Genomic DNA, 14,780 nt, shown 5'->3' with positions numbered 1-14,780 from the left:
GTACCGTGTAACCAACAACCCATTACTGGGAAATATATTTATAAATGATAAAAGTGTTGAGTGCGAATTCGACTCGGGATCAGCAGTGTCACTAATGTCTCTCAGTGAATTTTCTGACAAATTCCCGGAATCTAAAGTAGAAAAATGTACATCTCGCTTATGGAATGTTGACGGACAGCCATTAAACACTATAGAAGAAATTAAGGTAACAGTTTTCGTTCAACCCAATAGATACACCCTCAGGCTGATTGTTGTCAAATTTGCTAAACCAACTAAAATGCTGGTCGGGAGAGAATGGCTTGATACCATATCCCCGAACTGGCGACACAACCTGGTAGGTCCCCTACTTAATGATAAGGCCATAAGCCAAAACTGCAGTAACATTTCAGTCAAACACACCCAAGAAAAACACATTGATGAAATCAAACTTCAATTTCCCCATGCTTGTAGCACAGATAAGTCAACCAGTATTCGGGGCTATAAAGCTCAACTTGTATTGATGGTAAAGATGATGTCCGACCTATTTTCCACAAATTTTATGAAATCCCATTTAGTCAATCGGAAGAAGTTCATCAAATAATCATGAATTTAGTAAAATCTCAAAGACTTGAACCCGTCACCCACTCTGAATGGGCTTCACCCATTTGGCCAGTCAAAAAGAAAACGGGCGGAATTCGAGTAGTTGTCGACTTCCGTAAAACAGTCAACCCTTGTCTTAGATTAGATCACTACCCGTTACCTACATTAGAGGACATTTGGTCCAAACTAGCAAATTGTAACTTCTTCACCAAAATTGATCTCACAGAAGCATACTTGCAACTGAAAGTTACCGATGATAGTAAAGAAATTCTCACGATCAACACACCCTGGGGATTGTTTCAATTTAACAGACTAATTTACGGTATCAACAGCGGATCATCAATTTTTCAATCGGTAATTGACCACATATTAAGTAATCTCCCCTGGTGTGGAGTCTTTATAGATGACATTGTATTTGGCGACAAAACTATTAATGGAGTAAAACAAAAAACACATATTGTATTAGGTAAATTAGATGTTCACAGAGTCCAAGTCAACTTGGTCAAAAGTATATTTTATGCACCGGAAAGAGAATTATTTGGCCATATTGTAAACTGTGAAGGTATCCGCCCAACATTAGATAAAACCTCAGCTATACTAAACGCTCGTCCACCAAGAAACGTATCCGAACTCAGATCTTATCTAGGTTTAGTTCAATTTTATGCACGTTTCATCCCTAATTTGAGCACGCACTTGAAACCCTTGCACAAATTGCTAGAAAAAAACACTAAATTCGATTGGAACTCTCAGTGTGACGAAGCCTTTTCGTACACTAAACAAAAGTTAGTTGAAAAACCAGTGCTAACATCTATGACCCGCAGAAACCTATTTTATTGTCTACACCGATGCCTCACCTTATGGAGTAGGCACAGTCCTATGTCACCTCATTGCGAATTTTGATAAACCAGTCATGTATGCATCTGCATCCTTAACTCCTTGTCAACAAAAATATGCACAGCTGGACAGAGAAGCTCTCGCTGTAGTCTCCGCAGCTAAGAAATTTCACAAATACCTTTATGGACTACCATTTACGGTGGTCACTAATAATCAACCCCTAAAAAGTCTGTTAAATAAAGGAGTGCCAACTATTGCGTCACCTCGCTTCCAAAGATGGTTCGTAACGCTCAGCGCTTACAACTTTAAAACCATTTATCGTAAAGCATCCTTACTAAAACCAGCTGATGCATTATCCAGACTCCCCGCTGACAATGTAACGATAAAAGAAATTTCTGAAACCATTGAATTGTTACCCGATATTCCTTTAACCCCTGAATTAATTGCTCTAGAAACTGAAAATGAAAACATCCTTAGCACTGTCTTCAATTATGTGTTGCAAGGATGGCCTAGAAATGTCAAAGATGTTAACATTAGACCTTATTTTCTAGTAAGGGAAAGTCTATCGTTGCATGATAATGTCATACTTTTTGGAGATAGAGTTGTTATCCCAAAAAAATTGCAAACTAAGGTCCTTGAAAAATTGCATGATTCTCATCCCGGGATTGTAAGGATAAAATCGCTCGCCAGGAAAAATGTATGGTGGCCAACATTGAATAACGATATTGATAACAAAATAAAAAACTGTGCAGCTTGTCAAACAGTTAATTTCAAACCTGTATCATCCGCCAAAACTTCATGGCCAGAAACTAATCAACCCTGGCAACGAGTACATTTAGACCATTTTTTTTAATAATGAAGTGTATGTAGTACTCGATGATGCATATAATAAATGGATCGAAGTCTGGCCGGTATCGTCTACAAATTTTGAATCTCTAGAAGAAAAATTATTAATGCACTTTGCTACATATCGACGGTGAAAGTCGGCAATCACATAACTCGGTTTGCGACGTCGCAGACTTCCTGTCATACTTTATTTTTTAAATGGAAAACTACTCAACGGCAATTCTTTAAAACTGTCATGATTTTTCTTCTCAATGCGCAGAAAATTCTGCAAAAACTTCAAGAAATAATATCAATTTGTTCTCCTTTAAAAAAATGACGTAGAGGCGGAGATTTTCAGACACCGCAAACGAGTTATGTGATTGCCGACTTTCACCGTCGATATGGCCCTATGCTGCAAGTAGTGACGGACAATGGTCCGCCATTTCGATCACAAGAATTCAAAGACTTTTGTACTAAACATTCTATTATTGTCACGAAGTCACCACCTTACCACCCAACTAGTAACGGCCTAGCCAAAAGAGCGGTCCAAACTGTCAAAAAAGCTTTAGAGAAAATCAAATTAGAAAATTGTAACATTTCAAAAAAAGATCTACTTAAAAAATTATGTAAATTTATATTCGCATATAGAAACACCCCCATAACTGGAAAAGATGTCAGCCCCTGCGATCTTGTACTTAAAGAAACCCCTCGAACAACCCTTAACTTAATACACCCCAAAAAGCAACCCAAAGCCCCTAAATTGCCAAACCTTAGCGTTAACGAAACAGTCCTAGTAAGAATGTCCAAACAGCACCAAGTACAAAAAGGTGTAATTTATAAGCAAATAAGCCCTACAACGTATCTAATTAAAGTCAATGGAGAAATAAAACTTTGTCACTTAAATCAAATCAAGCTCACAACGCTCTCCGACCTAGCATTAAAGCAAAAACCCTCCCCTTATCCTACCGTAGACCCACTAAACCTAGCAATGATGCAATCAAGCGCAAGCACATCTAAGCCGTAAATACAGCTTGCACCGAAAATAACTAATGTCATTAGTCCAAGCTCTCCTGTGAAAAAGCAACAACCTGATCCCCATACAGGAAACACTCGTAGAGCACTCTCCTTCAACGAGACAAATGCTATACTACCAGGAACCAGTAACTCCCGACAAACTTTAAGGCAAAGCGGTACCCCACAACCCCATAACTCAAGAAAAAGACCCTCAGTACCTCAAAACTCAAATTCTCCTGAATGGCAGAATGAAAGTAGTTCAGAGCAACCCTCCTCTTCACGTACCAAAACCCCCGAACCTCCTGTCACCCCACCTGCACCTCCGCCGAGGAAGTCAAGTAGGGAATCCAAACCACCTATGCGACTAAATTTATACACTAAGCGAAATTTTGTGAACAATCTAGCTCTTGTTTTTTTTCAATTGACCAGGGAGTGGGTGTTATGTTTGAATTGCCCGCCACACCGGTCGAACCGCTTTAAGCAATTTCGTCTGAATAAAATCTCTCGTGGTTCGTCATCTCTACATTCGTTTGATTCATTTTTTCTGTCTTCCCGTTTCGAGTCCACCAAATATATCACAAAACTTAAAAATCCTGACTCTTATGAAAGATGATCACGGTTTCAATTATCACGATGTCAACAAAGCTTTAAAGTTCCCTCTATCACATCTTCCAAATTTCAAGTCTTGTTTTTCTTTTGTTATTCAATCTAACCTAACCTTACCCAACTTTACCTAAACTTACCCAACTTTACCTTACAATAGTTAACCCACTTTCATAAAACACAACTTTCCTCGACCATACCCTGCCTAACTTTAACCTTACCTGCCTCATCTATAACCGTACACGTCCTGCCCTAAATTAACCTAATCTAACCATACGTGACCCAAACCTCTCCCGTTGACTAAATTAAGATAAAAATAAAAAAATAAAAAATAAGAAATGTGAATTATAATTAATATCATTCACCTCAGAATTTTACAAGCAATTCAATTATGTAACGAAGCAAAAATTGGGGCAAAATCACGAAAAATTAGTATTTTGCATGGGGCTTCCTTCTAAGAATTTTGACCTGAAGGCAAGAGTCGAATAGCAGCCGTACCTTATAAAATACACGGTGTGCCTGATCGAGTTTAAATTGTTTTATCTGCCACAATCGAAAACTTTGTGGATTCTTGAACTGCAGTGTCTCTTGAGTCATTAAGCAAAAAAACAATTATTTCGAGGTCTTGGATAAAAAAAGCGATTTAAAAGTATTTTGGGGTTGTAATAGCTAAATCATCGGCTGCAAATCCCGCCATATTACTGAAAAGAAGGTAACTCGACAGTTTAATATCTGAGTTTCTTGAATACGATTATTTTAAGCACTCGAGCACCTTTACTACCAATTTTAGCCATGTGGTCATTTCCTGAGAGCCGATAATTGAAGGAATTTCTCGTAGATCCCTCGGAAAAAAAGCCTGTTTTTAGGCAGCCGATTCGGTCATCGAATCCATGAGAATTTAGTTCCAGCACGAAATTATGATGAAAACACACTTAAATTCCGTCCAATGATTACGGTGTGATTCCTCCACGGTGCATGGACTCCACGGACTCACCCCCTTCCAAAACTGGTGCATCGGATCCACAGGTCGTGGAGCCCACGCACCAAATTAGAGAGAGACAGAAAAAAAGTGGTGCGTGGAGCCCACGCCCTGTGGATCGATTGCACCTGTGCATCGGCTCCACAGTGCATTCCCTCCACAGGCCCCTAGTAGCGCCCAGGGTAAAGCGGGTCGCCTTTCATTACGTTATTGCAAAACATTCAACGGCGAAACCTTCCGAAGACTGAAAAATAAGTATTATTCATCGCGGAGGAAGAAAAAAACCGAATGATAACAGTGAAGCCTCATATTTTTGTAGGATGGGAAGTTGATCAATGGCCGCATTTCATAGTCATCTAATCTCGCTTTCCAGCAATTTTACGTGTTACAGTCGATATTAGGGTGGCCCTTAATTTTGAGTTTTTGGAAGTTTAAAGTGCGGAACCCTCAAAAATCCTTCCATTTAAAGAGAAAATAGCGCGAAGAAAAAATACAAATACATTAGAAAACGCACCCGTAAGAGCCAAAAGTTGCGAGCGTTGCGCGCTAAAACGCGTTTTTCCGCCTTTTCGCGGATTTTTTCCGTCATTTCGCGGATTTTTCCTTCGCATTTCAAATGTTGCTACGACTTTGGGGGTAACACTTTTTTAGAGTACTTTACAAAAAAATAAATAAACCAATTTACCTCGCCCATTTTAAAATGTCCTTTTCTCTCCCTCAAAGTAGCCACATCGTGCGATTTTTCGTAATTATCTCCCCGCAAGGTGTGTCTTTTTTCTACCTTTAAAATGTTGATGAGGCTTTGAAATTTTCTGAAATAGCGCACTTTTTGAAGTACTATATGAGAAAATTAACAAAATGTACCTCGCCACTCTTAAGATGCCCCCTCCCCTCTTCAAAGTGGCCACATCGTGCGATTTCGTCGATTGTTCGTATCATTCTACCGGTACGGTTTGCCCGAACGAGTTTAAATTTTTTGACGCGTCACAAGTAGAAACACTTCAGATTCTAGAAGTAGAGTGTCTACCAAGTCATTTAAGCTAAAAAGAAAGAAATTTTGTCGAACTGCTGGAAAACAGAGTCGATTTAAATGTATTTCGGGGCTAAAATAGGCACATTTGAAATTACCGGTATAAAGTTCCGTTAGGTATATTATCCGTTATATTATCCGTTATATTGAAAAAAAAATTCCTAGATGGTTATAATGCCTAAGTTTCTTGGATATGGTTGTTTAAAGTGATCGAACACTAATGGTAATATCACCGATTTTAGGCATTTGATATATTTTTGCGACCTAAAACTACTAATCAGAGCTGAAAATTGCTCAAATTTTCCGTGGAGCTTTCCAAAAAAGACCGGCTTTTTAGGCAGTCGATTCGGCGGTCGAACGGAGTTTGAAATGGAAGCTTATAATGACCTAAAGCTCAGAGAAAAATTTCCAGATGAGCGTAGGAACGGTTTCCGAGTTACCGCAGGGAGGAGGGGGGGCCGAAATTCCATCTAATATTTGCCGTTTTCATGTTGCCACGGGCTCCTGAGTCCTTTTGCAAATAATGTTCAGCACATCGATACTTCACAATATTTTGAGGGGACTCACGTCGAGGAGTCAATGTATCGAGTCGTTATATCGATTTTACACTGAACATTGGTGGTATCTCGGGATTAAAATTCGCTAATACGGATTCACGTAAGATTTAATAATCTGAGTGAGATCGGGAAAAATCAATAAAACGAATCGATACATCGACTCTCTGACGTATTTCAATGTTACTTCGCTATTTTCTCCCTTTAAAAGGACTTTCTTCATCAAATAGTTTCTTCATCTGTACCTATTTCTCTAAGTAGAGAATTTCCAGCACACCGCCCCCTACTCCATTTTGCCCATGTTAGTCGCTTCTCGTTCGTTCATGCAACGGTTTATAGTTGATTTGTATCTCCGGGAAAGCAATATATTCCAGGGTAAAAGTGAAATAACGGCAACACTGACGGCCAGTGAATAGACAAGACCTGGAGGGAGCTCCAGCAGCTCATTGTTTCTCGCTGGCTATCGTCGGCAATTTACAACCTCCGAACCTTTTCAACTCTCAGGCAACCGTTTCGCTGGTGCGCTATGCATTTTTTTCCGGTCTTAAATTTTAAATTGAAGTAGGCATTTTTGAACTCTCCGTAAAATTTGCAGAAAATCCATGTCAACTTAAACCCAAAAAAAGTTATTTGCACATGGTAGCAGGTTTTATATACTTAGTCTACTTACGGAAAACTGTATTTTCTTTTGCGTACACGGAAGATGTTGCATTAATTTTTATTTTTATTCTTTGAGATAATTTCGGATCTGAAGGGAAAAATAAGTAATTTTCAGGATTTGAAAGTGTCAATTTTTTCCTGACGATGCTCGAGCCCAAATGAGTCACAGACTGAAAGGATTAGCAAAAAATCCGTGAAGTTGATCAACATTCAGAACAAATTTTAATATTATGTCAAATACCTATGCAGTGGTTCATTGCTGAGAATTTTTGGTTTATGGATTGGTTTTATTTTTAGCGCTATTTGTATGTTTTTGGCACTGAAATTAAAACGAAGGGCTGAATCATTGTCGGATATCGCGAAACAACCAAGAGGCGAGATAATTTCACGCTACTGAGCTAATTGCTTTGTTTAAGCACGACGATGCTTTGGAAATAATTGGGTTGCGTGGCAATATATTTAGTCCTTCAATTTTGTCGTCCCATCATATAAAAAGAAACTGAACTCCGCTCACTTTTCAGCCGCCCAGCGGGGCGAGATAATTTCAAGCTGCGGAGCTAAGTTTTTGTTTAAAGAAAAAGATGCTGTTGAAAAATTGAGCTGCTCGACCAATATTTAATGTTTCATTGTGCCATCCATTCACACCAAAAAAGAAACTGATCACTTTTCTGCCTGGCAGCATTACTGATTTATCCCCACCTAATATATGAAAGAACACGTCAATTCCTCAATTTACGACCCAAGAAATTGTGCCGTTTGGTAAATATTAATTCATTGTTTCGATAATGGCGTCCATTTGTACTAAAGAAAAACCGAAATCCAATCATCTTATAGACACCTTGCGCTGAAAAACTGATTTCCTTGTTTCCTTGTACTAGGCGGAAATAAAAGCGGTTCGGGGTTTGCATTTGCTTTATGTCACGTACACCTCTATCAGTTTGTGGTTCACGTGGATGAAGTCATAATGTTTCAGTTTCAGTTAGCATTTCGATGAAATCTAAGCCTTATTTTTGGACATCAAAGATAATGGAACACTCTTTCAATCAAAAAAATGCGAAGAACGTTGAGATATTATACGAAGTTGGGTCGAACCCAAAATGCAACTATTTTAACTCCGCGGTAGTCCGGGATAGGTACATATTCTGGATTTTATGGGCGAAATGTGATCTGTTTACGGCCTACGCGCGCTCGCGAATCGCGATAGGATAAGTGAGTACAGGTGCGATCAGTCCTCGAGCGTTTGCAACCCTGACCACTGCGGAGTTAGTTGTTCCGCTTCACTTTGATATGACAAGAGTCCACACTGGTTCCTTATCGGAAAATAAAATCCATTTGTTCAATCCCCTCTCATAACCATGAGATTGTGCTTTCAATATTTTTGCAGCACTGCGTTTCTTCAAAATTCCTTGATAACTCTCATGAGGATAGCAGTGACACAAATCTTAGGGGGTTGGACTGCGGATTGGCCAGGGGGCCGACCTCCTAATTATACTTCTAATTTTACCATCCATTTAAAGTAGGAAATCTCATTTGAGAAATAAGCTACCTAAGGGACGAAAAGCTCATGTAATATAATTCACGCCCGGACGTCCGGAATCTGCGAGCTCTCTACGTTTTCTCTTATACATTAATTGTAAACTGGAATTGAGACACCACTATGCCTCTTTAATGAGCTACACATACGCGGTAGTTCGCAAATCAATAGCAGTATAGCAATGCTATTCTTCAAAGAGGTTCGTCAACGACGGAGGTGGATTTTTCAAAATCCCGTGCAAACATTCCGGATCTCTAACGACCCTGTTGCCGCAACGCCCTCAACCTTCCGCCGGTTCTCAATGAGTAGTAATCTAAGCAGGAGAAAGTGCGGCCACGCTGCTGAGGATGAGAGGGTTCCGGCTACCTGTGACTCCGGAAGATTTGAGTTCTAAGCGCGCGTTAATTTGATTTTCTTCCCCGGATTTCACCTCATAATTACATAATGCTTCACATCATTTTCTTTTTCACGAACGACTCTTTTTTCAAGGAGCACTTTTATTTAAAGAACAGAATTCCCAATTTACATATAAATACAGGATAACATCGTATACCTACAGTAAATTCAAATACCGTGTATCTCAAGACCAAATATACAGTAATATTAATGGAATCAATTTTGGAGGTAATGAAAGATCGATTTTTTCTTTCTCTTTTGCATTAACTATATGTATATGCGATGAATGATTATTTTTTGTTATCAAACAAAACCTGTTAACAAATCATGTTAGGGGCGATAAGTAAAATGTATGTATCTGATTCTTTAAGCCCTGAAAAAATGATCGCTACTTGTCAGTTATATATTAGAAAAATGTTTGGGATCAATCGGGTCATACCCGTAAGTACTTTGTGTAGAGGAATTTATCCATCCTTTATTTGAATAGCTCCGTGGGCAGGAAGGTAGTGTTTGACAAAATACCCCGCGAAAAATTGTCCACTCGATGATTTCCGGACGAAAATTCTTGTTAAGTCAACTGATAATCTGTTTAAAGTGACAGAACGCTCTTTGAATAATGACAGAAACACACGGATCGCAACAAGGATGTTTCTTTTTGACTCAGTTGACTCCGAATCCTCGTCCGGGTATTAATAATGGGAATTCTGATGACCGAACAGTCAATTTTTTTCAGTGCAGGGGTGAAAAAAATACCCCTCTCCAACTCATTTGAGATCACAGGGTTGGCGTAATTTGGTGATACACACTTTATTACGAGGAAATGCATAAAAAAAGATAAGCGCGAGTGGTGACTGATAAGTAATAAATTGCAACAACTGCAGTGAGAGGTCATGCATATTTTTTTAAAGAATGCTGTGTGAAAGGCAATACCTATAGAAACGTGTAGGGAAAACCCAGAGCATATTTAAAAAAAAAAAAAAAAACTTCTCAGCGCCAGCGAGCTCATATTTTTGAGATTTTTGCAAAAACCCATTTCATACCCTACGATTTTAGAAAGAGGACGGCATTAAACGTTTTACAAGCGCAATTTGTGCTCCAGATTATGGTGAATATCTCTTTTAAAATTGCTGCTGCCTTAAGACTACTTACACGTGAGATTATCCGGACGTAAAATGTGGCCGTATGCAATTAGCTTAAAGACGCACTTTCTACAAATAATCTTTGAAAGGCATACTGAACTTTTTCTTTCTTATCATCCCATCATGGACTGTAAGGTTCACATGCTTGAGAATTATGTTCCGTCAGGTGAGGTCAGGTGGTATACTATAAAATAAATGCTGTTCTCAATACTACAATATTGGCCCTCTGAGCCCTTGCTAATATCGTCTTGCTGAATATTTGAAAGACTAAAATTTGCGGTATCAGTCTGGTGGTACCTATTTAAACCAATAACATTTCAAAAATAGTTATGAAAAACATTTAGAAAAAATCACACCAAGAAATTGCGAAACTGTCTATTTGAATACAGGTAAGTTTTGTGAAGCTATCCACTTCCCTTCTAGTTCATTCTCGCCCTACGATTATTCTAGAGCGGGCCTCTGAGGAAATGGCAGCAGCAATTTGAGGCATTGGACTCTTTGCAATGAGCCACTAACTTGCATGAAATCACGCATGAATATAAAAAGACGGAAATCACATAATACTCAGCATAATTGGATCCACTATTACGTGACATCGCTAAATTTGTAATTGCTTTAATGTTGAAATAACTTAGTTTTGAATTCGATTTTACATGAGCCTCCTGCAAATTTTGTAGAGATTCAAGAATGCAAGATTATACATCCCAAAACGACTGAGATCAAATCTGTACATAATTCGGAAACCATGATCGATGTCAAAATGCGGTTTGTATGGGGCTGTAGTTCATACTAGTACCTAGCCATTAAACCTCAAAATTTGAGCTTATTCGGGTGAAAACTCACTGAGTTATTGCAATTTTTCGGTGACGAGTTGCACGAGCAAATAACCGTAGGTACAGGATTTTCGAGTAATTAATTTCGAGTAATCTGCAGCGCGGCTCAGGAACAGTTCGTGAAATGAAAAATATATATACTCGAAAATCCTGTATGGCTATTTGCTCGTGCAACTTGTCACCAAAAAATTGGAATAACTCGGTGAGTTTTCAACCGAATGAGCTCAAATTTTGAGGTTTGATGGTTCATAGTATGAACTGCATTTAATACCTTTCTTAGTTTCCGAATTACAAACTTGGTCTCAGTTATTTTTGGACACCGTTTGTAGACTGGAATAAAATTCATGTCACCGCCGCGCCGCGCCGCAGCGGTTATACCTGAAACAAAAAAGATTCCGCGGCGCGGAGGAGTTGTAATTTGTCGCGAACGACAGCTAGCCAAGAACAATAAACAGTTCGGACCCTTTTTCGTCCATTCAGTTAAAACCCTTACAGTGTTGCCATTCGTGTTTTTCACCCTTGAATATTTCTTTATTTTCCAATTGCCACCGTATCGTGCGGAAGAAAGTCGGTGATGTGCTAAGGGTTTGGCGCGGCGTGGCGGTGAGAGAGAGGGAGAGGGCTGCGAGAGGGGTGTTGTATATACGCATAGTATGAGAGTTCGATTCAGTTACTTTTTTCGGTGATCAGGCTAATGCAAAGATGCCGCAAGCCGCCTCGCAATGGGCCTGTTGCAAACTTTTGCTAGAGCAGAATGAAAAGTTGTTTCCTATAGATAATGCCTCAAAAATCACGATGAGCGCATCGGCAAAGTCTGAAATGCACTCATAAATTCACAATCTGCGTTAGAAATTTGCGTTATTTTGAGCTTCCCGCTTCAAAAACGATACTACTGCACAGGTGAACATTTTGTTAGAGGAGTCGCTCCATCGTCGGCAATATTCATCATGGCCGACGCTTGCGCAGTTCCTCGCGTAATTCGAGGAGAGTTCAAGGTCAATTAAGGCGGGCGAGGAAAATATGAACGTAAACACGCCGATTGTTAAATGGTTTAATCCTGTTCAGGTGTTATCTCGTCCCATCACACGTGTTTTGGCGGACTGGCGTCGGCCATGATGAGTATTGTCGCCAATGGAACGACTCCTCTAACAAAATGTTCACCTGTACCGTAGTATCGTTTTCGAAGCGGGAAGCTCAAAAAACCGCAAAAATCTTACGCAGATTGTGAAGTTATGAGTGCATTTCAGACTTTGCCGATGCGCTCATCGTGATTTTTGAGGCATTATCTGCAGGAAACAACTCTTAGTTTTGCTCTAGCAAAAGTTTGCAACAGGCCCATTGGCAGCGGTTTCGGAATATGCCACCCTTCAATTTACACATAGTAAGTTAAAGACACGAGTTGACCACTGACTGCTTTCACCTCGCCCACAAGTTTCCTGCAAATATTAAAGCAATGTTCAAGAGAGTTTTATTTCATAATTTTCTCATCTATTGAAAGCAGAGGGTACACCCACTGACCGCTTTGAGGTCCAACCCTTTGAGGCGCTTCGCGCATCGGGTGTACTTTATGCGTTACACGTTAATCTTAGAGTTAGATCAGTAACGACGATGTAAAATTGCTATACTCAATCAACATTTTCCAAATGTCCGCGCTATGAAAAGTATTGAAGGGATGAAGGGCAGTGCCTGCCCTTGCGATCCATTTGATCACCGTGTTGGAACATCCATACGCCTTTGTCTCCACGGGACGTTTCACGGGTTTTGTCCCAAGTTCGAATCGTAGGAATGAAACTTCTGGGCTTTTTTTCTCGTTAAACAACACAACATAAACTTCTTCTTTTTTAAAGTCGTTCTTGGGACTCCACAATGACTCTTAAGTGGAACTGTGATTCGTATCAACTAACTTCATATATTTCCCTACTTCGGAAGTGAGATTTTTCCCTGAGACAAATCCCATGAAACGTACCGTGGAGACAAGGTCATGCGTAATGGACCCCCCCCCCCCCCCAAATACAAAAGAATTCGCATACCTAAGGCCCAAGTAGCATTTCTCAACGGAAAAATTGCTATATATTGCGGTTTCATCGGCGATAAAATCGACAGGATCATCAACATCTGAAGGATTATCCTTGATCTTATCGCGTTAAGATCGCGGTATTTTCGAAATAAAAATCGCAATAAATGGCAATTTAATCTCGATTTAATCGAACCCAAAATTGCAATTTGTAGCGATTTAATCGCCATAAATCGCAATTTTTAATGTGATAATATCTCGATAACCAACTGATAAAATCGCTATTTATCGCGATCACTGCTACTTGGGGAAGGGAATTTTGCCAAAAACCTTGTAACTTTCCTGGGGTGAGAAAGGCGATAAAACCTTTCTTCGGCAATATGATGAGGTCACCACTAAAAATACTGCATTACTGTATTCCAGACAGTTCAAATCAAGGTGGAAAATCGTCCGAGGGCGCGCTGCGAAAAATTTGAGAATTACCGGGTTCAGTTTTTTCGGGAACGGGCCTGTGGAGGGAATGCACCGTGGAGCCGATGCACAGGTGCAATCGATCCACAGGGCGTGGGCTCCACACACCACTTCTCTCTGATTTGGTGCGTGGGCTCCACGACCCGTGGATCCGATGCATCAGTTTTGGAAGGGGGTGAGTGCGTGGAGTCCACGCACCGTGGAGCGATCGCACCGTTACCCCGTCCAATTATCTTGATTTTACGTAAGCTGATGTACGGCAGTTCGCCGCAAATCGCGGTCGCGTGCGCAAATGCCGCATATCAGCTTAAAATCAAGATAATTGGACGGAATCTTTAAAATTAATTTACATTCAACGTTAATGGATCGATATTTTCTCCCAAATTTAGCAAAAAGTACCAATTGATACAAATAGCAATGACATGAAAATAGCAGGTAATGTGTCCAATATTTCAGTTATTTGGCACGCTTTTCCAACATATTCATGTTGGATTTTACTTATTGTTTCATTTTTTGTCGTTGAACATGTGATATGTATCGGCGCTCTGCCACTGCAGTCGAACAGCCTAACTCAGTGACTATGCCCTTAAAATTCCTAGTTCATTTCACTTAAAACAGTAAAAGTTGACGAGGTCTCAAAAATTTTAATTTTTTTCTTCTTTGAAAAATTGATTTCTACGTTCATTTCTATCACCTAAAAGCCATTTGTCGTTGGATTACAATCGCCACTTCTAGCATATTTTTTAAATTTTAATTCCGCCTTGAGGCCAAAATAACCTCGAAATTTTAGAACTACTTGACTAGCCAGCATTAAGGTGATTCGACGGACGCCATTTTTGGTACAGTTTCGATATTAGTATCGAATCCTCTAAAAAAAAAACCACGCCAATATAACGTTGAATTTCTTTTTCAAATTTGGTATATGAATTTTTCAGTCCCCTGACAATGGAAGTGTGATCTCTAAATTCGAAAAAAATTACAAGGAACTGAAATTATGGAATGAATCGTTGCGATATATCCAACGTTGCTCTGACACAAAAAATGGCGTCCGTCAAACGAACGAATCCGTAAAATGAGCAATTCTTTACCGTGTGCTCGCGAACCAGAGAAAGGACACAGCACTCAATAACCAATTAAAACTTGGCGCCAGCTAAATTTTGAGATTTTTTTAAAATGATGTCCCTTACGACCTCTTGAGCAAGACGAGCTTTTAAAATCGTAAGGAAGATAATGTCAGAAAAATCTCGAAATTTAGCCGCCGCCGAATTTCTTGGTAGGTATTGTTGTGTGTGGTGTACTTTTGACGTGTATGGTC

General features: G+C 39.6%; 1 protein-coding gene across 25 annotated transcripts in view; it reads right to left on the bottom strand.

The window, feature by feature from the left end:
* The window catches only part of LOC109038096 (calcitonin gene-related peptide type 1 receptor), a 506,731-nt gene that overhangs the window by 293,273 nt on the left and 198,678 nt on the right, over nt 1–14,780 (bottom strand). The gene's annotated exons all lie outside the window — the stretch shown is intronic.

The sequence above is a fragment of the Bemisia tabaci genome, chromosome 1 (genome assembly GCF_918797505.1).
Source record: "Bemisia tabaci chromosome 1, PGI_BMITA_v3".
Taxonomy (NCBI): Eukaryota; Metazoa; Arthropoda; class Insecta; order Hemiptera; family Aleyrodidae; genus Bemisia; species Bemisia tabaci.
The sequence above is the reverse complement of the archived record's forward strand: the minus strand, read 5'-3'. Positions and strand labels throughout refer to the sequence as shown.